Source organism: Oncorhynchus kisutch, unplaced genomic scaffold (assembly GCF_002021735.2).
Source record: "Oncorhynchus kisutch isolate 150728-3 unplaced genomic scaffold, Okis_V2 scaffold920, whole genome shotgun sequence".
NCBI classification, from domain to species: Eukaryota; Metazoa; Chordata; class Actinopteri; order Salmoniformes; family Salmonidae; genus Oncorhynchus; species Oncorhynchus kisutch.
Genome location: NW_022262865.1, coordinates 75,535 through 100,000, shown reverse-complemented (window position 1 = coordinate 100,000; position 24,466 = coordinate 75,535). Strand labels below are relative to the sequence as shown.

At 43.7% G+C, this 24,466-nt stretch overlaps 4 non-coding genes and 12 pseudogenes across 4 annotated transcripts; all 16 read right to left on the bottom strand.

Annotated features, from left to right (window-relative positions):
- Positions 1 to 100, bottom strand: part of LOC116363277 (uncharacterized) — a 119-nt pseudogene extending 19 nt beyond the window's left edge.
- Positions 101 to 342: 242 nt separating this feature from the next.
- Positions 343 to 461, bottom strand: LOC116363242 (uncharacterized; annotated as a pseudogene).
- A 243-nt stretch (positions 462 to 704) lies between these two features.
- Positions 705 to 823, bottom strand: LOC116363251 (5S ribosomal RNA). Its single transcript, XR_004207847.1, has one exon. It is a non-coding gene; the product is annotated as a 5S ribosomal RNA (ribosomal RNA).
- A 405-nt stretch (positions 824 to 1,228) lies between these two features.
- On the bottom strand, positions 1,229 to 1,347 carry LOC116363275 (uncharacterized; annotated as a pseudogene).
- Positions 1,348 to 1,589: 242 nt separating this feature from the next.
- LOC116363241 (uncharacterized) lies at positions 1,590 to 1,708 on the bottom strand (annotated as a pseudogene).
- A 243-nt stretch (positions 1,709 to 1,951) lies between these two features.
- LOC116363250 (5S ribosomal RNA) lies at positions 1,952 to 2,070 on the bottom strand. Its single transcript, XR_004207846.1, has one exon. It is a non-coding gene; the product is annotated as a 5S ribosomal RNA (ribosomal RNA).
- A 405-nt stretch (positions 2,071 to 2,475) lies between these two features.
- LOC116363269 (uncharacterized) lies at positions 2,476 to 2,594 on the bottom strand (annotated as a pseudogene).
- A 242-nt stretch (positions 2,595 to 2,836) lies between these two features.
- LOC116363240 (uncharacterized) lies at positions 2,837 to 2,955 on the bottom strand (annotated as a pseudogene).
- Positions 2,956 to 3,198: 243 nt separating this feature from the next.
- Positions 3,199 to 3,317, bottom strand: LOC116363276 (5S ribosomal RNA). The gene has a single exon (XR_004207851.1). It is a non-coding gene; the product is annotated as a 5S ribosomal RNA (ribosomal RNA).
- A 404-nt stretch (positions 3,318 to 3,721) lies between these two features.
- LOC116363284 (uncharacterized) lies at positions 3,722 to 3,840 on the bottom strand (annotated as a pseudogene).
- A 242-nt stretch (positions 3,841 to 4,082) lies between these two features.
- LOC116363239 (uncharacterized) lies at positions 4,083 to 4,201 on the bottom strand (annotated as a pseudogene).
- A 243-nt stretch (positions 4,202 to 4,444) lies between these two features.
- On the bottom strand, positions 4,445 to 4,563 carry LOC116363249 (5S ribosomal RNA). Its single transcript, XR_004207845.1, has one exon. It is a non-coding gene; the product is annotated as a 5S ribosomal RNA (ribosomal RNA).
- A 405-nt stretch (positions 4,564 to 4,968) lies between these two features.
- On the bottom strand, positions 4,969 to 5,087 carry LOC116363268 (uncharacterized; annotated as a pseudogene).
- Positions 5,088 to 5,329: 242 nt separating this feature from the next.
- LOC116363238 (uncharacterized) lies at positions 5,330 to 5,448 on the bottom strand (annotated as a pseudogene).
- Positions 5,449 to 5,691: 243 nt separating this feature from the next.
- On the bottom strand, positions 5,692 to 5,810 carry LOC116363264 (uncharacterized; annotated as a pseudogene).
- Positions 5,811 to 6,215: 405 nt separating this feature from the next.
- On the bottom strand, positions 6,216 to 6,334 carry LOC116363232 (uncharacterized; annotated as a pseudogene).
- Between the last annotated feature and the right edge of the window lie 18,132 nt (positions 6,335 to 24,466).

The following is a 24,466-nucleotide window of genomic DNA, read 5'->3' as shown; positions in this document are numbered from 1 at the left end:
TCCCAGGCGGTCACCCATCCAAGTACTAAACAGGCCCGACCCTACTTAGTTTCCGAGATCAGACGAGATCAGGCGTACTCAGGCCGGTGTGGTCGTAAGCTAGAAAGTATCTCTTGGTGCACTATGTAAAGTGAAAGTGAGTCTGATTAACAGCTGTTGCATTTTCACCATTTAGATAAGCATCTTTGTGTCACTCAAAAAGTGGAAGAAATTGCATATACTGTAGCCATAATTTGTAGCACAGATTGTTGGATGAAATACAAACTAACCTTGCTTACTTATTTCAAAGCGAGGGCACATATTTCAGCCTTGTGGGAAAAAACGGACAAAGAGTTGACAAAAATGTTACAGCACCTGGTATTCCCAGGCGGTCTTCCATCCAAGTAATAACCAGTCCCGACCCTGCTTAGCTTCCGAGATCAGACGAGATCAGGCGTACTCAGGCCGGTGTGGTCGTGAGCGAGAAATTAATATATTGGTGCACTATGTAAAGTGAAAGTGAGTCTGATTAACAGCTGTTGCTTTTTCACCATTTAGATAAGCATCTTTGTGTCACTCAAAAAGTGGAAGAAATTGCATATACTGTAGCCATAATTTGTAGCACAGATTGTTGGATGAAATACAAACTAACCTTGCTTACTTATTTCAAAGCGAGGGCACATATTTCAGCCTTGTGGGAAAAAACAGACAAAGAGTTGACAAAAATCTTACAGCACCTGGTATTCCCAGGCGGTCTCCCATCCAAGTACTAACCAGGCCCGACCCTGCTTAGCTTCCGAGATCAGACGAGATCAGGCGTACTCAGGCCGGTGTGGTCGTAAGCGAGAAATTAATATCTTGGTGCACTATGTAAAGTGAAAGTGAGTCTGATTAACAGCTGTTGCATTTTCACCACTTAGATAAGCATCTTTGTGTCACTCAAAAAGTGGAAGAAATTGCATATACTGTAGCCATAATTTGTAGCACAGTCGGGCCTGGTCGTAAGCGAGAAACTATCTCTTGGTGCACTATGTAAAGTGAAAGTGAGTCTGATTACAGCTGTTGCATTTTCACCATTTAGATAAGCATCTTTGTGTCACTCAAAAAGTGGAAGAAATTGCATATACTGTAGCCATAATTTGTAGCACAGATTGTTGGAATGAAATACAAACTAACCTTGCTTACTTATTTCAAAGCGAGGGCACATATTTCAGCCTTGTGGGAAAAAACGGACAAAGAGTTGACAAAAAGCTTGCAGCACCTGGTATTCCCAGGCGGTCACCCATCCAAGTACTAAACAGGCCCGACCCTACTTAGTTTCCGAGATCAGACGAGATCAGGCGTACTCAGGCCGGTGTGGTCGTAAGCTAGAAAGTATCTCTTGGTGCACTATGTAAAGTGAAAGTGAGTCTGATTAACAGCTGTTGCATTTTCACCATTTAGATAAGCATCTTTGTGTCACTCAAAAAGTGGAAGAAATTGCATATACTGTAGCCATAATTTGTAGCACAGATTGTTGGATGAAATACAAACTAACCTTGCTTACTTATTTCAAAGCGAGGGCACATATTTCAGCCTTGTGGGAAAAAACGGACAAAGAGTTGACAAAAATGTTACAGCACCTGGTATTCCCAGGCGGTCTTCCATCCAAGTAATAACCAGTCCCGACCCTGCTTAGCTTCCGAGATCAGACGAGATCAGGCGTACTCAGGCCGGTGTGGTCGTGAGCGAGAAATTAATATATTGGTGCACTATGTAAAGTGAAAGTGAGTCTGATTAACAGCTGTTGCTTTTTCACCATTTAGATAAGCATCTTTGTGTCACTCAAAAAGTGGAAGAAATTGCATATACTGTAGCCATAATTTGTAGCACAGATTGTTGGATGAAATACAAACTAACCTTGCTTACTTATTTCAAAGCGAGGGCACATATTTCAGCCTTGTGGGAAAAAACGGACAAAGAGTTGACAAAAATCTTACAGCACCTGGTATTCCCAGGCGGTCTCCCATCCAAGTACTAACCAGGCCCGACCCTGCTTAGCTTCCGAGATCAGACGAGATCAGGCGTACTCAGGCCGGTGTGGTCGTAAGCGAGAAAATAATATCTTGGTGCACTATGTAAAGTGAAAGTGAGTCTGATTAACAGCTGTTGCATTTTCACCACTTAGATAAGCATCTTTGTGTCACTCAAAAAGTGGAAGAAATTGCATATACTGTAGCCATAATTTGTAGCACAGTCGGGCCTGGTCGTAAGCGAGAAACTATCTCTTGGTGCACTATGTAAAGTGAAAGTGAGTCTGATTAACAGCTGTTGCATTTTCACCATTTAGATAAGCATCTTTGTGTCACTCAAAAAGTGGAAGAAATTGCATATACTGTAGCCATAATTTGTAGCACAGATTGTTGGATGAAATACAAACTAACCTTGCTTACTTATTTCAAAGCGAGGGCACATATTTCAGCCTTGTGGGAAAAAACGGACAAAGAGTTGACAAAAAGCTTGCAGCACCTGGTATTCCCAGGCGGTCACCCATCCAAGTACTAAACAGGCCCGACCCTACTTAGCTTCCGAGATCAGACGAGATCAGGCGTACTCAGGCCGGTGTGGTCGTAAGCTAGAAACTATCTCTTGGTGCACTATGTAAAGTGAAAGTGAGTCTGATTAACAGCTGTTGCATTTTCACCATTTAGATAAGCATCTTTGTGTCACTCAAAAAGTGGAAGAAATTGCATATACTGTAGCCATAATTTGTAGCACAGATTGTTGGATGAAATACAAACTAACCTTGCTTACTTATTTCAAAGCGAGGGCACATATTTCAGCCTTGTGGGAAAAAACGGACAAAGAGTTGACAAAAATGTTACAGCACCTGGTATTCCCAGGCGGTCTTCCATCCAAGTAATAACCAGTCCCGACCCTGCTTAGCTTCCGAGATCAGACGAGATCAGGCGTACTCAGGCCGGTGTGGTCGTGAGCGAGAAATTAATATATTGGTGCACTATGTAAAGTGAAAGTGAGTCTGATTAACAGCTGTTGCTTTTTCACCATTTAGATAAGCATCTTTGTGTCACTCAAAAAGTGGAAGAAATTGCATATACTGTAGCCATAATTTGTAGCACAGATTGTTGGATGAAATACAAACTAACCTTGCTTAGTTATTTCAAAGCAAGGGCACATATTTCAGCCTTGTGGGAAAAAACGGACAAAGAGTTGACAAAAAGCTTACAGCACCTGGTATTCCCAGGAGGTCTCCCATCCAAGTACTAACCAGGCCCTACCCTGCTTAGCTTCCGAGATCAGACGAGATCAGGCGTACTCAGGCCGGTGTGGTCGTATGCGAGAAACTATCTCTTGGTGCACTATGTAAAGTGAAAGTGAGTCTGATTAACAGCTGTTGCATTTTCACCACTTAGATAAGCATCTTTGTGTCACTCAAAAAGTGGAAGAAATTGCATATACTGTAGCCATAATTTGTAGCACAGTCGGGCCTGGTCGTAAGCGAGAAACTATCTCTTGGTGCACTATGTAAAGTGAAAGTGAGTCTGATTAACAGCTGTTGCATTTTCACCATTTAGATAAGCATCTTTGTGTCACTCAAAAAGTGGAAGAAATTGCATATACTGTAGCCATAATTTGTAGCACAGATTGTTGGATGAAATACAAACTAACCTTGCTTACTTATTTCAAAGCGAGGGCACATATTTCAGCCTTGTGGGAAAAAACGGACAAAGAGTTGACAAAAAGCTTGCAGCACCTGGTATTCCCAGGCGGTCACCCATCCAAGTACTAAACAGGCCCGACCCTACTTAGTTTCCGAGATCAGACGAGATCAGGCGTACTCAGGCCGGTGAGGTCGTAAGCTAGAAAGTATCTCTTGGTGCACTATGTAAAGTGAAAGTGAGTCTGATTAACAGCTGTTGCATTTTCACCATTTAGATAAGCATCTTTGTGTCACTCAAAAAGTGGAAGAAATTGCATATACTGTAGCCATAATTTGTAGCACAGATTGTTGGATGAAATACAAACTAACCTTGCTTACTTATTTCAAAGCGAGGGCACATATTTCAGCCTTGTGGGAAAAAACGGACAAAGAGTTGACAAAAATGTTACAGCACCTGGTATTCCCAGGCGGTCTTCCATCCAAGTAATAACCAGTCCCGACCCTGCTTAGCTTCCGAGATCAGACGAGATCAGGCGTACTCAGGCCGGTGTGGTCGTGAGCGAGAAATTAATATATTGGTGCACTATGTAAAGTGAAAGTGAGTCTGATTAACAGCTGTTGCTTTTTCACCATTTAGATAAGCATCTTTGTGTCACTCAAAAAGTGGAAGAAATTGCATATACTGTAGCCATAATTTGTAGCACAGATTGTTGGATGAAATACAAACTAACCTTGCTTACTTATTTCAAAGCGAGGGCACATATTTCAGCCTTGTGGGAAAAAACAGACAAAGAGTTGACAAAAATCTTACAGCACCTGGTATTCCCAGGCGGTCTCCCATCCAAGTACTAACCAGGCCCGACCCTGCTTAGCTTCCGAGATCAGACGAGATCAGGCGTACTCAGGCCGGTGTGGTCGTAAGCGAGAAATTAATATCTTGGTGCACTATGTAAAGTGAAAGTGAGTCTGATTAACAGCTGTTGCATTTTCACCACTTAGATAAGCATCTTTGTGTCACTCAAAAAGTGGAAGAAATTGCATATACTGTAGCCATAATTTGTAGCACAGTCGGGCCTGGTCGTAAGCGAGAAACTATCTCTTGGTGCACTATGTAAAGTGAAAGTGAGTCTGATTAACAGCTGTTGCATTTTCACCATTTAGATAAGCATCTTTGTGTCACTCAAAAAGTGGAAGAAATTGCATATACTGTAGCCATAATTTGTAGCACAGATTGTTGGATGAAATACAAACTAACCTTGCTTACTTATTTCAAAGCGAGGGCACATATTTCAGCCTTGTGGGAAAAAACGGACAAAGAGTTGACAAAAAGCTTGCAGCACCTGGTATTCCCAGGCGGTCACCCATCCAAGTACTAAACAGGCCCGACCCTACTTAGCTTCCGAGATCAGACGAGATCAGGCGTACTCAGGCCGGTGTGGTCGTAAGCTAGAAACTATCTCTTGGTGCACTATGTAAAGTGAAAGTGAGTCTGATTAACAGCTGTTGCATTTTCACCATTTAGATAAGCATCTTTGTGTCACTCAAAAAGTGGAAGAAATTGCATATACTGTAGCCATAATTTGTAGCACAGATTGTTGGATGAAATACAAACTAACCTTGCTTACTTATTTCAAAGCGAGGGCACATATTTCAGCCTTGTGGGAAAAAACGGACAAAGAGTTGACAAAAATGTTACAGCACCTGGTATTCCCAGGCGGTCTTCCATCCAAGTAATAACCAGTCCCGACCCTGCTTAGCTTCCGAGATCAGACGAGATCAGGCGTACTCAGGCCGGTGTGGTCGTGAGCGAGAAATTAATATATTGGTGCACTATGTAAAGTGAAAGTGAGTCTGATTAACAGCTGTTGCTTTTTCACCATTTAGATAAGCATCTTTGTGTCACTCAAAAAGTGGAAGAAATTGCATATACTGTAGCCATAATTTGTAGCACAGATTGTTGGATGAAATACAAACTAACCTTGCTTAGTTATTTCAAAGCAAGGGCACATATTTCAGCCTTGTGGGAAAAAACGGACAAAGAGTTGACAAAAAGCTTACAGCACCTGGTATTCCCAGGAGGTCTCCCATCCAAGTACTAACCAGGCACTACCCTGCTTAGCTTCCGAGATCAGACGAGATCAGGCGTACTCAGGCCGGTGTGGTCGTATGCGAGAAATTATCTCTTGGTGCACTATGTAAAGTGAAAGTGAGTCTGATTAACAGCTGTTGCATTTTCACCACTTAGATAAGCATCTTTGTGTCACTAAAAAAGTGGAAGAAATTGCATATACTGTAGCCATAATTTGTAGCACAGTCGGGCCTGGTCGTAAGCGAGAAACTATCTCTTGGTGCACTATGTAAAGTGAAAGTGAGTCTGATTAACAGCTGTTGCATTTTCACCATTTAGATAAGCATCTTTGTGTCACTCAAAAAGTGGAAGAAATTGCATATACTGTAGCCATAATTTGTAGCACAGATTGTTGGATGAAATACAAACTAACCTTGCTTACTTATTTCAAAGCGAGGGCACATATTTCAGCCTTGTGGGAATAAAACGGACAAAGAGTTGACAAAAAGCTTGCAGCACCTGGTATTCCCAAGCGGTCTCCCATCCAAGTACTAACCAGGCCCGACCCTGCTTAGCTTCCGTGATCAGACGAGATCATGCATTCTCAGGCCGGTATGGTCTTAAGGGAGAATCTCTTGGTGCACTATATAAAGTCAAAGTGAGTCTGATTAACAGCTGTTGCATTTTCACCATTTAGATAAGCATCTTTGTGTCACTCAAAAAGTGGAAGAAATTGCATATATGCATGTAGCCATAATTTGTAGCACAGATTGTTGGATGACATACAAACTAACCATGCTGCATGAAGTGTGAACTGGAGCTTTCTTCGATCCACAAAAAAAATGTATTTTTGGGAATGAGGGAATCGATCCCACTACCTATAGCATGCTAAGCAAACACAATACCAATTGTTCAAATTACCCAGCTGTTTAGAATTGCCACAAGGAGCAACCAAGTGTCCAGTCTTTTCAGGCTATGCTGTTGGTGGACTTGTTAGTTTGCGCTCCAGAACTTGCAGAGGCTCGGTGCATTTCAACAATTGTGCTCTGTAGCCAGCGGCCGGTTAGCTCAGTTGGTTAGAGTGTGTGATACGCTGCTCCTCTGAAAGTAAGTAATGTCTTGCTTTTTCATCTGACATTTTGACATCAGTGTTACATGAAAGTTGCTTGTCATTGTTCTCCAATAGCCAGTGCCTGGTTAGATCAGTTGTTTAGAAAGTGGTGCTAATAACTCCAAGGTGATGTGTTTGATCCCTGTACTGGCCATAAGGTACATTCTGAGTGTCAAAATTGAAAGTCACATGCGTGTGCATTGTCAAGGGTGCCACTAAGTTTATTTTAGTGGCTTCCCGAAATGATTAAGTTGGGAGAGTGTTAGACTGAAGATCTAAAGGTCCGTGTTCCGATCCTAGGTTTCGGCATTAGTTGTTGTTCTTTCTTTATGCTCTGGCTTCAAGGAAACTATCCACAGCTTTTTTTGTGGTCCTCAATGGTGTGTGCTACGCTGCTCCTCTGAAAGTAAGTAATGTCTTGCTTTTTCATCTGACATTTTGACATCAGCGTTACATGAAAGTTGCTTGTCATGGTTACATGACAGTAGGTTGCCGTAAGACAAGGCTGCATGAAGTGTGAACTGGAACTTTCTTGGATCCATAAAAAAATGCACTTTTGGGGAATGAGGGCATCGATCCCACTACCTATAGCATGCTAAGCAAGCACTCTACCATTTGAGCTAATTCCCCAGCAGTTTGGAATTGCCACAAGGAGCAACCAAGAGTGTCCAGTCTTGTCAGGCTATGCTGTTGGTGGAGTTGTTAGTTTGCGCTCCAGAACTTGCAGAGGCTCGGTGCATCTCAACAATTGTGCTCTGTAGCCAGCGGCCGGTTAGCGCACTTGGTTAGAGTGTGGTGCAAATAACGGCAAAATAGCACAGTTTGCAGAGCGTTAGACTGAAGATCTAAAGGTCCCTGGTGCGATCCCGGCTTTCGGAATTTGTATGTGTTCTTTCTTTTGTGCTCTGGCTTCAAGGAAACTATCCACAGCTTTGTTTGTGGTCCTCAATTGTGTGTGCTACGCTGCTCCTCTGAAAGTAAGTAATGTCTTGCTTTTTCATCTGACATTTTGACATCAGTGTTACATGAAAGTTGCTTGTCATTGTTACATGACAGTAGGTTGTCGTAAGACAAGGCTGCATGAAGTGTGAACTGGAGCTTTCTTGGATCCACAAAATAAAATGATTTTGGAGAATGCGGGCATCGATCCCACTACCTCTCGCATGCTAAGCAAGCACTCTACCATTTGAGCTAATTCCCCAGCTGTTTGGAATTGCCACAAGGAGCAATCAAGAGTGTCCAGTCTTGTCAGGCTATGCTGTTGGTGGACTTGTTAGTTTACGAGCCAGCACTAGCAGAGGCTCGGTGCATCTCAAAAACTGTGCTCCAACAGCCAGTGCCTGGTTAGATCAGTTGGTTAGAAAGTGGTGCTAATAACTCCAAGGTGATGTGTTTGATACCTGTACTGGCCATAAGGTACATTCTGAGTGTCAAAATTGAAAGTCACATGCATATGTGCATTTTCAAGGGTGCCACTAAGTTTATTTTAGTGGCTTCCCGAAATGATTAAGTTGGGAGAGTGTTAGACTGAAGATCTAAAGGTCCGTGTTCCGATCCTAGGTTTCGGCATTAGTTGTTGTTCGTACTTCATGCTTTGCTTTGGCTTCAAGGAAACTATCCACAGCTTTGTTTGTGGGCCTCAATTGTGTGTGCTACGCTGCTCCTCTGAAAGTAAGTAATGTCTTGCTTTTTCATCTGACATTTTGACATCAGTGTTACATGAAAGTTGCTTGTCATGGTTACATGACAGTAGGTTGCCATAAGACAAGGCTGCATGAAGTGTGAACTGGAACTTTCTTGGATCCATAAAAAAAAAAGTATTTTGGGGGATGAGGGCATAGATCCCACTACCTATAGCATGCTAAGCAAGCACTCTACCATTTGAGCTAATTCCCCAGCAGTTTGGAATTGCCACAAGGAGCAACCAAGAGTGTCCAGTCTTGTCAGGCTATGCTGTTGGTGGAGTTGTTAGTTTGCGCTCCAGAACTTGCAGAGGCTCGGTGCATCTCAACAATTGTGCTCTGTAGCCAGCGGCCGGTTAGCTCACTTGGTTAGAGTGTGGTGCAAATAACGGCAAAATAGCACAGTTTGCAGAGCGTTAGACTGAAGATCTAAAGGTCCCTGGTGAGATCCCGGCTTTCGGAATTTGTATGTGTTCTTTCTTTTGTGCTCTGGCTTCAAGGAAACTATCCACAGCTTTGTTTGTGGTCCTCAATGGTGTGTGCTACGCTGCTCCTCTGAAAGTAAGTAATGTCTTGCTTTTTCATCTGACATTTTGACATCAGTGTTACATGAAAGTTGCTTGTCATTGTTACATGACAGTAGGTTGTCGTAAGACAAGGCTGCATGAAGTGTGAACTGGAGCTTTCTTGGATCCACAAAATAAAATGTTTTTGGAGAATGCGGGCATCGATCCCACTACCTCTCGCATGCTAAGCAAGCAGTCTACCATTTGAGCTAATTCCACAGCTGTTTGGAATTGCCACAAGGAGCAATCAAGAGTGTCCAGTCTTGTCAGGCTATGCTGTTGGTGGACTTGTTAGTTTACGAGCCAGCACTAGCAGAGGCTCGGTGCATCTCAAAAACTGTGCTCCAACAGCCAGTGCCTGGTTAGATCAGTTGGTTAGAAAGTGGTGCTAATAACTCCAAGGTGATGTGTTTGATACCTGTACTGGCCATAAGGTACATTCTGAGTGTCAAAATTGAAAGTCACATGCATATGTGCATTTTCAAGGGTGCCACTAAGTTTATTTTAGTGGCTTCCCGAAATGATTAAGTTGGGAGAGTGTTAGACTGAAGATCTAAAGGTCCGTGTTCCGATCCTAGGTTTCGGCATTAGTTGTTGTTCGTACTTCATGCTTTGCTTTGGCTTCAAGGAAACTATCCACAGCTTTGTTTGTGGGCCTCAATTGTGTGTGCTACGCTGCTCCTCTGAAAGTAAGTAATGTCTTGCTTTTTCATCTGACATTTTGACATCAGTGTTACATGAAAGTTGCTTGTCATGGTTACATGACAGTAGGTTGCCATAAGACAAGGCTGCATGAAGTGTGAACTGGAACTTTCTTGGATCCATAAAAAAAAAGTATTTTGGGGGATGAGGGCATAGATCCCACTACCTATAGCATGCTAAGCAAGCACTCTAACATTTGAGCTAATTCCCCAGCAGTTTGGAATTGCCACAAGGAGCAACCAAGAGTGTCCAGTCTTGTCAGGCTATGCTGTTGGTGGAGTTGTTAGTTTGCGCTCCAGAACTTGCAGAGGCTCGGTGCATCTCAACAATTGTGCTCTGTAGCCAGCGGCCGGTTAGCTCACTTGGTTAGAGTGTGGTGCAAATAACGGCAAAATAGCACAGTTTGCAGAGCGTTAGACTGAAGATCTAAAGGTCCCTGGTGAGATCCCGGCTTTCGGAATTTGTATGTGTTCTTTCTTTTGTGCTCTGGCTTCAAGGAAACTATCCACAGCTTTGTTTGTGGTACTCAATGGTGTGTGCTACGCTGCTCCTCTGAAAGTAAGTAATGTCTTGCTTTTTCATCTGACATTTTGACATCAGTGTTACATGAAAGTTGCTTGTCATTGTTACATGACAGTAGGTTGTCGTAAGACAAGGCTGCATGAAGTGTGAACTGGAGCTTTCTTGGATCCACAAAATAAAATGTTTTTGGAGAATGCGGGCATCGATCCCACTACCTCTCGCATGCTAAGCAAGCAGTCTACCATTTGAGCTAATTCCACAGCTGTTTGGAATTGCCACAAGGAGCAATCAAGAGTGTCCAGTCTTGTCAGGCTATGCTGTTGGTGGACTTGTTAGTTTACGAGCCAGCACTAGCAGAGGCTCGGTGCATCTCAAAAACTGTGCTCCAACAGCCAGTGCCTGGTTAGATCAGTTGGTTAGAAAGTGGTGCTAATAACTCCAAGGTGATGTGTTTGATACCTGTACTGGCCATAAGGTACATTCTGAGTGTCAAAATTGAAAGTCACATGCATATGTGCATTTTCAAGGGTGCCACTAAGTTTATTTTAGTGGCATTCCCGAAATGATTAAGTTGGGAGAGTGTTAGACTGAAGATCTAAAGGTCCGTGTTCCGATCCTAGGTTTCGGCATTAGTTGTTGTTCGTACTTCATGCTTTGCTTTGGCTTCAAGGAAACTATCCACAGCTTTGTTTGTGGGCCTCAATTGTGTGTGCTACGCTGCTCCTCTGAAAGTAAGTAATGTCTTGCTTTTTCATCTGACATTTTGACATCAGTGTTACATGAAAGTTGCTTGTCATGGTTACATGACAGTAGGTTGCCATAAGACAAGGCTGCATGAAGTGTGAACTGGAACTTTCTTGGATCCATAAAAAAAAGGATTTTTGGGGAATGAGGGCATCGATCCCACTACCTATAGCATGCTAAGCAAGCACTCTAACATTTGAGCTAATTCCCCAGCAGTTTGGAATTGCCACAAGGAGCAACCAAGAGTGTCCAGTCTTGTCAGGCTATGCTGTTGGTGGAGTTGTTAGTTTGCGCTCCAGAACTTGCAGAGGCTTGGTGCATCTCAACAATTGTGCTCTGTAGCCAGCGGCCGGTTAGCTCAGTTGGTTAGAGTGTGGTGTAAATAACGGCAAAATAGCACAGTTTGCAGAGCGTTAGACTGACGATCTAAAGGTCCCTGGTGCGATCCCGGCTTTCGGAATTTGTATTTGTTCTTTCTTTTGTGCTCTGGCTTCAAGGAAACTATCCACAGCTTTGTTTGTGGTCCTCAATGGTGTGTGCTACGCTGCTCCTCTGAAAGTAAGCAATGTCTTGCTTTTTCATCTGACATTTTGACATCAGTGTTACATGAAAGTTGCTTGTCATTGTTACATGACAGTAGGTTGTCGTAAGACAAGGCTGCATGAAGTGTGAACTGGAGCTTTCTTGGATCCACAAAATAAAATGTTTTTGGAGAATGCGGGCATCGATCCCACTACCTCTCGCATGCTAAGCAAGCCCTCTACCATTTGAGCTAATTCCCCAGCTGTTTGGAATTGCCACAAGGAGCAATCAAGAGTGTCCAGTCTTGTCAGGCTATGCTGTTGGTGGACTTGTTAGTTTACGAGCCAGCACTAGCAGAGGCTCGGTGCATCTCAAAAACTGTGCTCCAACAGCCAGTGCCTGGTTAGATCAGTTGGTTAGAAAGTGGTGCTAATAACTCCAAGGTGATGTGTTTGATACCTGTACTGGCCATAAGGTACATTCTGAGTGTCAAAATTGAAAGTCACATGCATATGTGCATTTTCAAGGGTGCCACTAAGTTTATTTTAGTGGCTTCCCGAAATGATTAAGTTGGGAGAGTGTTAGACTGAAGATCTAAAGGTCCGTGTTCCGATCCTAGGTTTCGGCATTAGTTGTTGTTCGTACTTCATGCTTTGCTTTGGCTTCAAGGAAACTATCCACAGCTTTGTTTGTGGGCCTCAATGGTGTGTGCTATGCTGCTCCTCTGAAAGTAAGTAATGTCTTGCTTTTTCATCTGACATTTTGACATCAGTGTTACATGAAAGTTGCTTGTCATGGTTACATGACAGTAGGTTGCCATAAGACAAGGCTGCATGAAGTGTGAACTGGAACTTTCTTGGATCCATAAAAAAAAGGATTTTTGGGGAATGAGGGCATCGATCCCACTACCTATAGCATGCTAAGCAAGCACTCTAACATTTGAGCTAATTCCCCAGCAGTTTGGAATTGCCACAAGGAGCAACCAAGAGTGTCCAGTCTTGTCAGGCTATGCTGTTGGTGGAGTTGTTAGTTTGCGCTCCAGAACTTGCAGAGGCTTGGTGCATCTCAACAATTGTGCTCTGTAGCCAGCGGCCGGTTAGCTCACTTGGTTAGAGTGTGGTGCAAATAACGGCAAAATAGCACAGTTTGCAGAGCGTTAGACTGAAGATCTAAAGGTCCCTGGTGAGATCCCGGCTTTCGGAATTTGTATGTGTTCTTTCTTTTGTGCTCTGGCTTCAAGGAAACTATCCACAGCTTTGTTTGTGGTCCTCAATGGTGTGTGCTACGCTGCTCCTCTGAAAGTAAGTAATGTCTTGCTTTTTCATCTGACATTTTGACATCAGTGTTACATGAAAGTTGCTTGTCATTGTTACATGACAGTAGGTTGTCGTAAGACAAGGCTGCATGAAGTGTGAACTGGAGCTTTCTTGGATCCACAAAATAAAATGTTTTTGGAGAATGCGGGCATCGATCCCACTACCTCTCGCATGCTAAGCAAGCAGTCTACCATTTGAGCTAATTCCCCAGCTGTTTGGAATTGCCACAAGGAGCAATCAAGAGTGTCCAGTCTTGTCAGGCTATGCTGTTGGTGGACTTGTTAGTTTACGAGCCAGCACTAGCAGAGGCTCGGTGCATCTCAAAAACTGTGCTCCAACAGCCAGTGCCTGGTTAGATCAGTTGGTTAGAAAGTGGTGCTAATAACTCCAAGGTGATGTGTTTGATACCTGTACTGGCCATAAGGTACATTCTGAGTGTCAAAATTGAAAGTCACATGCATATGTGCATTTTCAAGGGTGCCACTAAGTTTATTTTAGTGGCTTCCCGAAATGATTAAGTTGGGAGAGTGTTAGACTGAAGATCTAAAGGTCCGTGTTCCGATCCTAGGTTTCGGCATTAGTTGTTGTTCGTACTTCATGCTTTGCTTTGGCTTCAAGGAAACTATCCACAGCTTTGTTTGTGGGCCTCAATTGTGTGTGCTACGCTGCTCCTCTGAAAGTAAGTAATGTCTTGCTTTTTCATCTGACATTTTGACATCAGTGTTACATGAAAGTTGCTTGTCATGGTTACATGACAGTAGGTTGCCATAAGACAAGGCTGCATGAAGTGTGAACTGGAACTTTCTTGGATCCATAAAAAAAAGGATTTTTGGGGAATGAGGGCATCGATCCCACTACCTATAGCATGCTAAGCAAGCACTCTAACATTTGAGCTAATTCCCCAGCAGTTTGGAATTGCCACAAGGAGCAACCAAGAGTGTCCAGTCTTGTCAGGCTATGCTGTTGGTGGAGTTGTTAGTTTGCGCTCCAGAACTTGCAGAGGCTCGGTGCATCTCAACAATTGTGCTCTGTAGCCAGCGGCCGGTTAGCTCACTTGGTTAGAGTGTGGTGCAAATAACGGCAAAATAGCACAGTTTGCAGAGCGTTAGACTGAAGATCTAAAGGTCCCTGGTGCGATCCCGGCTTTCGGAATTTGTATGTGTTCTTTCTTTTGTGCTCTGGCTTCAAGGAAACTATCCACAGCTTTGTTTGTGGTCCTCAATGGTGTGTGCTACGCTGCTCCTCTGAAAGTAAGCAATGTCTTGCTTTTTCATCTGACATTTTGACATCAGTGTTACATGAAAGTTGCTTGTCATTGTTACATGACAGTAGGTTGTCGTAAGACAAGGCTGCATGAAGTGTGAACTGGAGCTTTCTTGGATCCACAAAATAAAATGTTTTTGGAGAATGCGGGCATCGATCCCACTACCTCTCGCATGCTAAGCAAGCACTCTACCATTTGAGCTAATTCCCCAGCTGTTTGGAATTGCCACAAGGAGCAATCAAGAGTGTCCAGTCTTGTCAGGCTATGCTGTTGGTGGACTTGTTAGTTTACGAGCCAGCACTAGCAGAGGCTCGGTGCATCTCAAAAACTGTGCTCCAACAGCCAGTGCCTGGTTAGATCAGTTGGTTAGAAAGTGGTGCTAATAACTCCAAGGTGATGTGTTTGATACCTGTACTGGCCATAAGGTACATTCTGAGTGTCAAAATTGAAAGTCACATGCATATGTGCATTTTCAAGGGTGCCACTAAGTTTATTTTAGTGGCTTCCCGAAATGATTAAGTTGGGAGAGTGTTAGACTGAAGATCTAAAGGTCCGTGTTCCGATCCTAGGTTTCGGCATTAGTTGTTGTTCGTACTTCATGCTTTGCTTTGGCTTCAAGGAAACTATCCACAGCTTTGTTTGTGGGCCTCAATTGTGTGTGCTACGCTGCTCCTCTGAAAGTAAGTAATGTCTTGCTTTTTCATCTGACATTTTGACATCAGTGTTACATGAAAGTTGCTTGTCATGGTTACATGACAGTAGGTTGCCGTAAGACAAGGCTGCATGAAGTGTGAACTGGAACTTTCTTGGATCCATAAAAAAATTGTATTTTTGGGGAATGAGGGCATAGATCCCACTACCTATAGCATGCTAAGCAAGCACTCTACCATTTGAGCTAATTCCCCAGCAGTTTGGAATTGCCACAAGGAGCAACCAAGAGTGTCCAGTCTTGTCAGGCTATGCTGTTGGTGGAGTTGTTAGTTTGCGCTCCAGAACTTGCAGAGGCTCGGTGCATCTCAACAATTGTGCTCTGTAGCCAGCGGCCGGTTAGCTCACTTGGTTAGAGTGTGGTGCAAATAACGGCAAAATAGCACAGTTTGCAGAGCGTTAGACTGAAGATCTAAAGGTCCCTGGTGCGATCCCGGCTTTCGGAATTTGTATGTGTTCTTTCTTTTGTGCTCTGGCTTCAAGGAAACTATCCACAGCTTTGTTTGTGGTCCTCAATGGTGTGTGCTACGCTGCTCCTCTGAAAGTAAGCAATGTCTTGCTTTTTCATCTGACATTTTGACATCAGTGTTACATGAAAGTGGCTTGTCATTGTTACATGACAGTAGGTTGTCGTAAGACAAGGCTGCATGAAGTGTGAACTGGAGCTTTCTTGGATCCACAAAATAAAATGTTTTTGGAGAATGCGGGCATCGATCCCACTACCTCTCGCATGCTAAGCAAGCCCTCTACCATTTGAGCTAATTCCCCAGCTGTTTGGAATTGCCACAAGGAGCAATCAAGAGTGTCCAGTCTTGTCAGGCTATGCTGTTGGTGGACTTGTTAGTTTACGAGCCAGCACTAGCAGAGGCTCGGTGCATCTCAAAAACTGTGCTCCAACAGCCAGTGCCTGGTTAGATCAGTTGGTTAGAAAGTGGTGCTAATAACTCCAAGGTGATGTGTTTGATACCTGTACTGGCCATAAGGTACATTCTGAGTGTCAAAATTGAAAGTCACATGCATATGTGCATTTTCAAGGGTGCCACTAAGTTTATTTTAGTGGCTTCCCGAAATGATTAAGTTGGGAGAGTGTTAGACTGAAGATCTAAAGGTCCGTGTTCCGATCCTAGGTTTCGGCATTAGTTGTTGTTCGTACTTCATGCTTTGCTTTGGCTTCAAGGAAACTATCCACAGCTTTGTTTGTGGGCCTCAATTGTGTGTGCTACGCTGCTCCTCTGAAAGTAAGTAATGTCTTGCTTTTTCATCTGACATTTTGACATCAGTGTTACATGAAAGTTGCTTGTCATGGTTACATGACAGTAGGTTGCCATAAGACAAGGCTGCATGAAGTGTGAACTGGAACTTTCTTGGATCCATAAAAAAAAGGATTTTTGGGGAATGAGGGCATCGATCCCACTACCTATAGCATGCTAAGCAAGCACTCTAACATTTGAGCTAATTCCCCAGCAGTTTGGAATTGCCACAAGGAGCAACCAAGAGTGTCCAGTCTTGTCAGGCTATGCTGTTGGTGGAGTTGTTAGTTTGCGCTCCAGAACTTGCAGAGGCTTGGTGCATCTCAACAATTGTGCTCTGTAGCCAGCGGCCGGTTAGCTCAGTTCGTTAGAGTGTGGTGCAAATAACGGCAAAATAGCACAGTTTGCAGAGCGTTAGACTGAAGATCTAAAGGTCCCATGTGCGATCCCGGCTTTCGGAATTTGTATGTGTTCTTTCTTTTGTGCTCTGGCTTCAAGGAAACTATCCACAGCTTTGTTTGTGGTCCTCAATGGTGTGTGCTACGCTGCTCCTCTGAAAGTAAGTAATGTCTTGCTTTTTCATCTGACATTTTGACATCAGTGTTACATGAAAGTTGCTTGTCATTGTTACATGACAGTAGGTTGTCGTAAGACAAGGCTGCATGAAGTGTGAACTGGAGCTTTCTTGGATCCACAAAATAAAATGTTTTTGGAGAATGCGGGAATCGATCCCACTACCTTTCGCATGCTAAGCAAGCCCTCTACCATTTGAGCTAATTCCACAGCTGTTTGGAATTGCCACAAGGAGCAATCAAGAGTGTCCAGTCTTGTCAGGCTATGCTGTTGGTGGAGTTGTTAGTTTGCGCTCCAGAACTTGCAGAGGCTCGGTGCATCTCAACAATTGTGCTCTGTAGCCAGCGGCCGGTTAGCTCACTTGGTTAGAGTGTGGTGCAAATAACGGCAAAATAGCACAGTTTGCAGAGCGTTAGACTGAAGATCTAAAGGTCCCTGGTGCGATCCCGGCTTTCGGGAATTTGTATGTGTTCTTTCTTTTGTGCTCTGGCTTCAAGGAAACTATCCACAGCTTTGTCTGTGGTCCTCAATGGTGTGTGCTACGCTGCTCCTCTGAAAGTAAGCAATGTCTTGCTTTTTCATCTGACATTTTGACATCAGTGTTACATGAAAGTTGCTTGTCATTGTTACATGACAGTAGGTTGTCGTAAGACAAGGCTGCATGAAGTGTGAACTGGAGCTTTCTTGGATCCACAAAATAAAATGTTTTTGGAGAATGCGGGCATCGATCCCACTACCTCTCGCATGCTAAGCAAGCACTCTACCATTTGAGCTAATTCCCCAGCTGTTTGGAATTGCCACAAGGAGCAATCAAGAGTGTCCAGTCTTGTCAGGCTATGCTGTTGGTGGACTTGTTAGTTTACGAGCCAGCACTAGCAGAGGCTAGGTGCATCTCAAAAACTGTGCTCCAACAGCCAGTGCCTGGTTAGATCAGTTGGTTAGAAAGTGGTGCTAATAACTCCAAGGTGATGTGTTTGATACCTGTACTGGCCATAAGGTACATTCTGAGTGTCAAAATTGAAAGTCACATGCATATGTGCATTTTCAAGGGTGCCACTAAGTTTATTTTAGTGGCTTCCCGAAATGATTAAGTTGGGAGAGTGTTAGACTGAAGATCTAAAGGTCCGTGTTCCGATCCTAGGTTTCGGCATTAGTTGTTGTTCGTACTTCATGCTTTGCTTTGGCTTCAAGGAAACTATCCACAGCTTTGTTTGTGGGCCTCAATTGTGTGTGCTACGCTGCTCCTCTGAAAGTAAGTAATGTCTTGCTTTTTCATCTGACATTTTGACATCAGTGTTACATGAAAGTTGCTTGTCATGGTTACATGACAGTAGGTTGCCATAAGACAAGGCTGCATGAAGTGTGAACTGGAACTTTCTTGGATCCATAAAAAAAGGATTTTTGGGGAATGAGGGCATCGATCCCACTACCTATAGCATGCTAAGCAAGCACTCTAACATTTGAGCTAATTCCCCAGCAGTTTGGAATTGCCACAAGGAGCAACCAAGAGTGTCCAGTCTTGTCAGGCTATGCTGTTGGTGGAGTTGTTAGTTTGCGCTCCAGAACTTGCAGAGGCTCGGTGCATCTCAACAATTGTGCTCTGTAGCCAGCGGCCGGTTAGCTCACTTGGTTAGAGTGTGGTGCAAATAACGGCAAAATAGCACAGTTTGCAGAGCGTTAGACTGAAGATCTAAAGGTCCCTGGTGCGATCCCGGCTTTCGGAATTTGTATGTGTTCTTTCTTTTGTGCTCTGGCTTCAAGGAAACTATCCACAGCTTTGTTTGTGGTCCTCAATGGTGTGTGCTACGCTGCTCCTCTGAAAGTAAGTAATGTCTTGCTTTTTCATCTGACATTTTGACATCAGTGTTACATGAAAGTTGCTTGTCATTGTTACATGACAGTAGGTTGTCGTAAGACAAGGCTGCATGAAGTGTGAACTGGAGCTTTCTTGGATCCACAAAATAAAATGTTTTTGGAGAATGCGGGCATCGATCCCACTACCTCTCGCATGCTAAGCAAGCACTCTACCATTTGAGCTAATTCCCCAGCTGTTTGGAATTGCCACAAGGAGCTATCAAGAGTGTCCAGTCTTGTCAGGCTATGCTGTTGGTGGACTTGTTAGTTTACGAGCCAGCACTAGCAGAGGCTCGGTGCATCTCAAAAACTGTGCTCCAACAGCCAGTGCCTGGTTAGATCAGTTGGTTAGAAAGTGGTGCTAATAACTCCAAGGTGATGTGTTTGATACCTGTACTGGCCATAAGGTACATTCTGAGTGTCAAAATTGAAAGTCACATGCATATGTGCATTTTCAAGGGTGCCACTAAGTTTATTTTAGTGGCTTCCCGAAATGATTAAGTTGGGAGAGTGTTAGACTGAAGATCTAAAGGTCCGTGTTCCGATCCTAGGTTTCGGCATTAGTTGTTGTTCGTACTTCATGCTTTGCTTTGGCTTCAAGGAAACTATCCACAGCTTTGTTTGTGGGCCTCAATTGTGTGTGCTACGCTGCTCCTCTGAAAGTAAGTAATGTCTTGCTTTTTCATCTGACATTTGACATCAGTGTTACATGAAAGTTGCTTGTCATGGTTACATGACAGTAGGTTGCCATAAGACAAGGCTGCATGAAGTGTGAACTGGAACTTTCTTGGATCCATAAAAAAAAGGATTTTTGGGGAATGAGGGCATCGATCCCACTACCTATAGCATGCTAAGCAAGCACTCTAACATTTGAGCTAATTCCCCAGCAGTTTGGAATTGCCACAAGGAGCAACCAAGAGTGTCCAGTCTTGTCAGGCTATGCTGTTGGTGGAGTTGTTAGTTTGCGCTCCAGAACTTGCAGAGGCTTGGTGCATCTCAACAATTGTGCTCTGTAGCCAGCGGCCGGTTAGCTCAGTTCGTTAGAGTGTGGTGCAAATAACGGCAAAAATAGCACAGTTTGCAGAGCGTTAGACTGAAGATCTAAAGGTCCCATGTGCGATCCCGGCTTTCGGAATTTGTATTTGTTTCTTTCTTTTGTGCTCTGGCTTCAAGGAAACTATCCACAGCTTTGTTTGTGGTCCTCAATGGTGTGTGCTACGCTGCTCCTCTGAAAGTAAGCAATGTCTTGCTTTTTCATCTGACATTTTGACATCAGTGTTACATGAAAGTGGCTTGTCATTGTTACATGACAGTAGGTTGTCGTAAGACAAGGCTGCATGAAGTGTGAACTGGAGCTTTCTTGGATCCACAAAATAAAATGTTTTTGGAGAATGCGGGCATCGATCCCACTACCTCTCGCATGCTAAGCAAGCACTCTACCATTTGAGCTAATTCCCCAGCTGTTTGGAATTGCCACAAGGAGCAATCAAGAGTGTCCAGTCTTGTCAGGCTATGCTGTTGGTGGAGTTGTTAGTTTGCGCTCCAGAACTTGCAGAGGCTCGGTGCATCTCAACAATTGTGCTCTGTAGCCAGCGGCCGGTTAGCTCACTTGGTTAGAGTGTGGTGCAAATAACGGCAAAATAGCACAGTTTGCAGAGCGTTAGACTGAAGATCTAAAGGTCCCTGGTGCGATCCCGGCTTTCGGAATTTGTATGTGTTCTTTCTTTTGTGCTCTGGCTTCAAGGAAACTATCCACAGCTTTGTTTGTGGTCCTCAATGGTGTGTGCTACGCTGCTCCTCTGAAAGTAAGTAATGTCTTGCTTTTTCATCTGACATTTTGACATCAGTGTTACATGAAAGTTGCTTGTCATTGTTACATGACAGTAGGTTGTCGTAAGACAAGGCTGCATGAAGTGTGAACTGGAGCTTTCTTGGATCCACAAAATAAAATGTTTTTGGAGAATGCGGGCATCGATCCCACTACTCTCGCATGCTAAGCAAGCACTCTACCATTTGAGCTAATTCCCCAGCTGTTTGGAATTGCCACAAGGAGCAATCAAGAGTGTCCAGTCTTGTCAGGCTATGCTGTTGGTGGACTTGTTAGTTTACGAGCCAGCACTAGCAGAGGCTCGGTGCATCTCAAAAACTGTGCTCCAACAGCCAGTGCCTGGTTAGATCAGTTGGTTAGAAAGTGGTGCTAATAACTCCAAGGTGATGTGTTTGATACCTGTACTGGCCATAAGGTACATTCTGAGTGTCAAAATTGAAAGTCACATGCATATGTGCATTTTCAAGGGTGCCACTAAGTTTATTTTAGTGGCTTCCCGAAATGATTAAGTTGGGAGAGTGTTAGACTGAAGATCTAAAGGTCCGTGTTCCGATCCTAGGTTTCGGCATTAGTTGTTGTTCGTACTTCATGCTTTGCTTTGGCTTCAAGGAAACTATCCACAGCTTTGTTTGTGGGCCTCAATTTTGTGTGCTACGCTGCTCCTCTGAAAGTAAGTAATGTCTTGCTTTTTCATCTGACATTTTGACATCAGTGTTACATGAAAGTTGCTTGTCATGGTTACATGACAGTAGGTTGCCATAAGACAAGGCTGCATGAAGTGTGAACTGGAGCTTTCTTGGATCCACAAAATAAAATGTTTTTGGAGAATGCGGGCATCGATCCCACTACCTCTCGCATGCTAAGCAAGCCCTCTACCATTTGAGCTAATTCCCCAGCTGTTTGGAATTGCCACAAGGAGCAATCAAGAGTGTCCAGTCTTGTCAGGCTATGCTGTTGGTGGACTTGTTAGTTTACGAGCCAGCACTAGCAGAGGCTCGGTGCATCTCAAAAACTGTGCTCCAACAGCCAGTGCCTGGTTAGATCAGTTGGTTAGAAAGTGGTGCTAATAACTCCAAGGTGATGTGTTTGATACCTGTACTGGCCATAAGGTACATTCTGAGTGTCAAAATTGAAAGTCACATGCATATGTGCATTTTCAAGGGTGCCACTAAGTTTATTTAGTGGCTTCCCGAAATGATTAAGTTGGGAGAGTGTTAGACTGAAGATCTAAAGGTCCGTGTTCCGATCCTAGGTTTCGGCATTAGTTGTTGTTCGTACTTCATGCTTTGCTTTGGCTTCAAGGAAACTATCCACAGCTTTGTTTGTGGGGCCTCAATTGTGTGTGCTACGCTGCTCCTCTGAAAGTAAGTAATGTCTTGCTTTTTCATCTGACATTTTGACATCAGTGTTACATGAAAGTTGCTTGTCATGGTTACATGACAGTAGGTTGCCATAAGACAAGGCTGCATGAAGTGTGAACTGGAACTTTCTTGGATCCATAAAAAAAAGGATTTTTGGGGAATGAGGGCATCGATCCCACTACCTATAGCATGCTAAGCAAGCCCTCTACCATTTGAGCTAATTCCCCAGCTGTTTGGAATTGCCACAAGGAGCAATCAAGAGTGTCCAGTCTTGTCAGGCTATGCTGTTGGTGGACTTGTTAGTTTACGAGCCAGCACTAGCAGAGGCTCGGTGCATCTCAAAAACTGTGCTCCAACAGCCAGTGCCTGGTTAGATCAGTTGGTTAGAAAGTGGTGCTAATAACTCCAAGGTGATGTGTTTGATACCTGTACTGGCCATAAGGTACATTCTGAGTGTCAAAATTGAAAGTCACATGCATATGTGCATTTTCAAGGGTGCCACTAAGTTTATTTTAGTGGCTTCCCGAAATGATTAAGTTGGGAGAGTGTTAGACTGAAGATCTAAAGGTCCGTGTTCCGATCCTAGGTTTCGGCATTAGTTGTTGTTCGTACTTCATGCTTTGCTTTGGCTTCAAGGAAACTATCCACAGCTTTGTTTGTGGGCCTCAATTGTGTGTGCTACGCTGCTCCTCTGAAAGTAAGTAATGTCTTGCTTTTTCATCTGACATTTTGACATCAGTGTTACATGAAAGTTGCTTGTCATGGTTACATGACAGTAGGTTGCCATAAGACAAGGCTGCATGAAGTGTGAACTGGAACTTTCTTGGATCCATAAAAAAAATGATTTTTGGGGAATGAGGGCATCGATCCCACTACCTATAGCATGCTAAGCAAGCACTCTAACATTTGAGCTAATTCCCCAGCAGTTTGGAATTGCCACAAGGAGCAACCAAGAGTGTCCAGTCTTGTCAGGCTATGCTGTTGGTGGAGTTGTTAGTTTGCGCTCCAGAACTTGCAGAGGCTTGGTGCATCTCAACAATTGTGCTCTGTAGCCAGCGGCCGGTTAGCTCAGTTCGTTAGAGTGTGGTGCAAATAACGGCAAAATAGCACAGTTTGCAGAGCGTTAGACTGAAGATCTAAAGGTCCCATGTGCGATCCCGGCTTTCGGAATTTGTATTTGTTCTTTCTTTTGTGCTCTGGCTTCAAGGAAACTATCCACAGCTTTGTTTGTGGTCCTCAATGGTGTGTGCTACGCTGCTCCTCTGAAAGTAAGCAATGTCTTGCTTTTTCATCTGACATTTTGACATCAGTGTTACATGAAAGTGGCTTGTCATTGTTACATGACAGTAGGTTGTCGTAAGACAAGGCTGCATGAAGTGTGAACTGGAGCTTTCTTGGATCCACAAAATAAAATGTTTTTGGAGAATGCGGGCATCGATCCCACTACCTCTCGCATGCTAAGCAAGCACTCTACCATTTGAGCTAATTCCCCAGCTGTTTGGAATTGCCACAAGGAGCAATCAAGAGTGTCCAGTCTTGTCAGGCTATGCTGTTGGTGGAGTTGTTAGTTTGCGCTCCAGAACTTGCAGAGGCTCGGTGCATCTCAACAATTGTGCTCTGTAGCCAGCGGCCGGTTAGCTCACTTGGTTAGAGTGTGGTGCAAATAACGGCAAAATAGCACAGTTTGCAGAGCGTTAGACTGAAGATCTAAAGGTCCCTGGTGCGATCCCGGCTTTCGGAATTTGTATGTGTTCTTTCTTTTGTGCTCTGGCTTCAAGGAAACTATCCACAGCTTTGTTTGTGGTCCTCAATGGTGTGTGCTACGCTGCTCCTCTGAAAGTAAGTAATGTCTTGCTTTTTCATCTGACATTTTGACATCAGTGTTACATGAAAGTTGCTTGTCATTGTTACATGACAGTAGGTTGTCGTAAGACAAGGCTGCATGAAGTGTGAACTGGAGCTTTCTTGGATCCACAAAATAAAATGTTTTTGGAGAATGCGGGCATCGATCCCACTACCTCTCGCATGCTAAGCAAGCACTCTACCATTTGAGCTAATTCCCCAGCTGTTTGGAATTGCCACAAGGAGCAATCAAGAGTGTCCAGTCTTGTCAGGCTATGCTGTTGGTGGACTTGTTAGTTTACGAGCCAGCACTAGCAGAGGCTCGGTGCATCTCAAAAACTGTGCTCCAACAGCCAGTGCCTGGTTAGATCAGTTGGTTAGAAAGTGGTGCTAATAACTCCAAGGTGATGTGTTTGATACCTGTACTGGCCATAAGGTACATTCTGAGTGTCAAAATTGAAAGTCACATGCATATGTGCATTTTCAAGGGTGCCACTAAGTTTATTTTAGTGGCTTCCCGAAATGATTAAGTTGGGAGAGTGTTAGACTGAAGATCTAAAGGTCCGTGTTCCGATCCTAGGTTTCGGCATTAGTTGTTGTTCGTACTTCATGCTTTGCTTTGGCTTCAAGGAAACTATCCACAGCTTTGTTTGTGGGCCTCAATTGTGTGTGCTACGCTGCTCCTCTGAAAGTAAGTAATGTCTTGCTTTTTCATCTGACATTTTGACATCAGTGTTACATGAAAGTTGCTTGTCATGGTTACATGACAGTAGGTTGCCATAAGACAAGGCTGCATGAAGTGTGAACTGGAACTTTCTTGGATCCATAAAAAAAGGATTTTTGGGGAATGAGGGCATCGATCCCACTACCTATAGCATGCTAAGCAAGCACTCTAACATTTGAGCTAATTCCC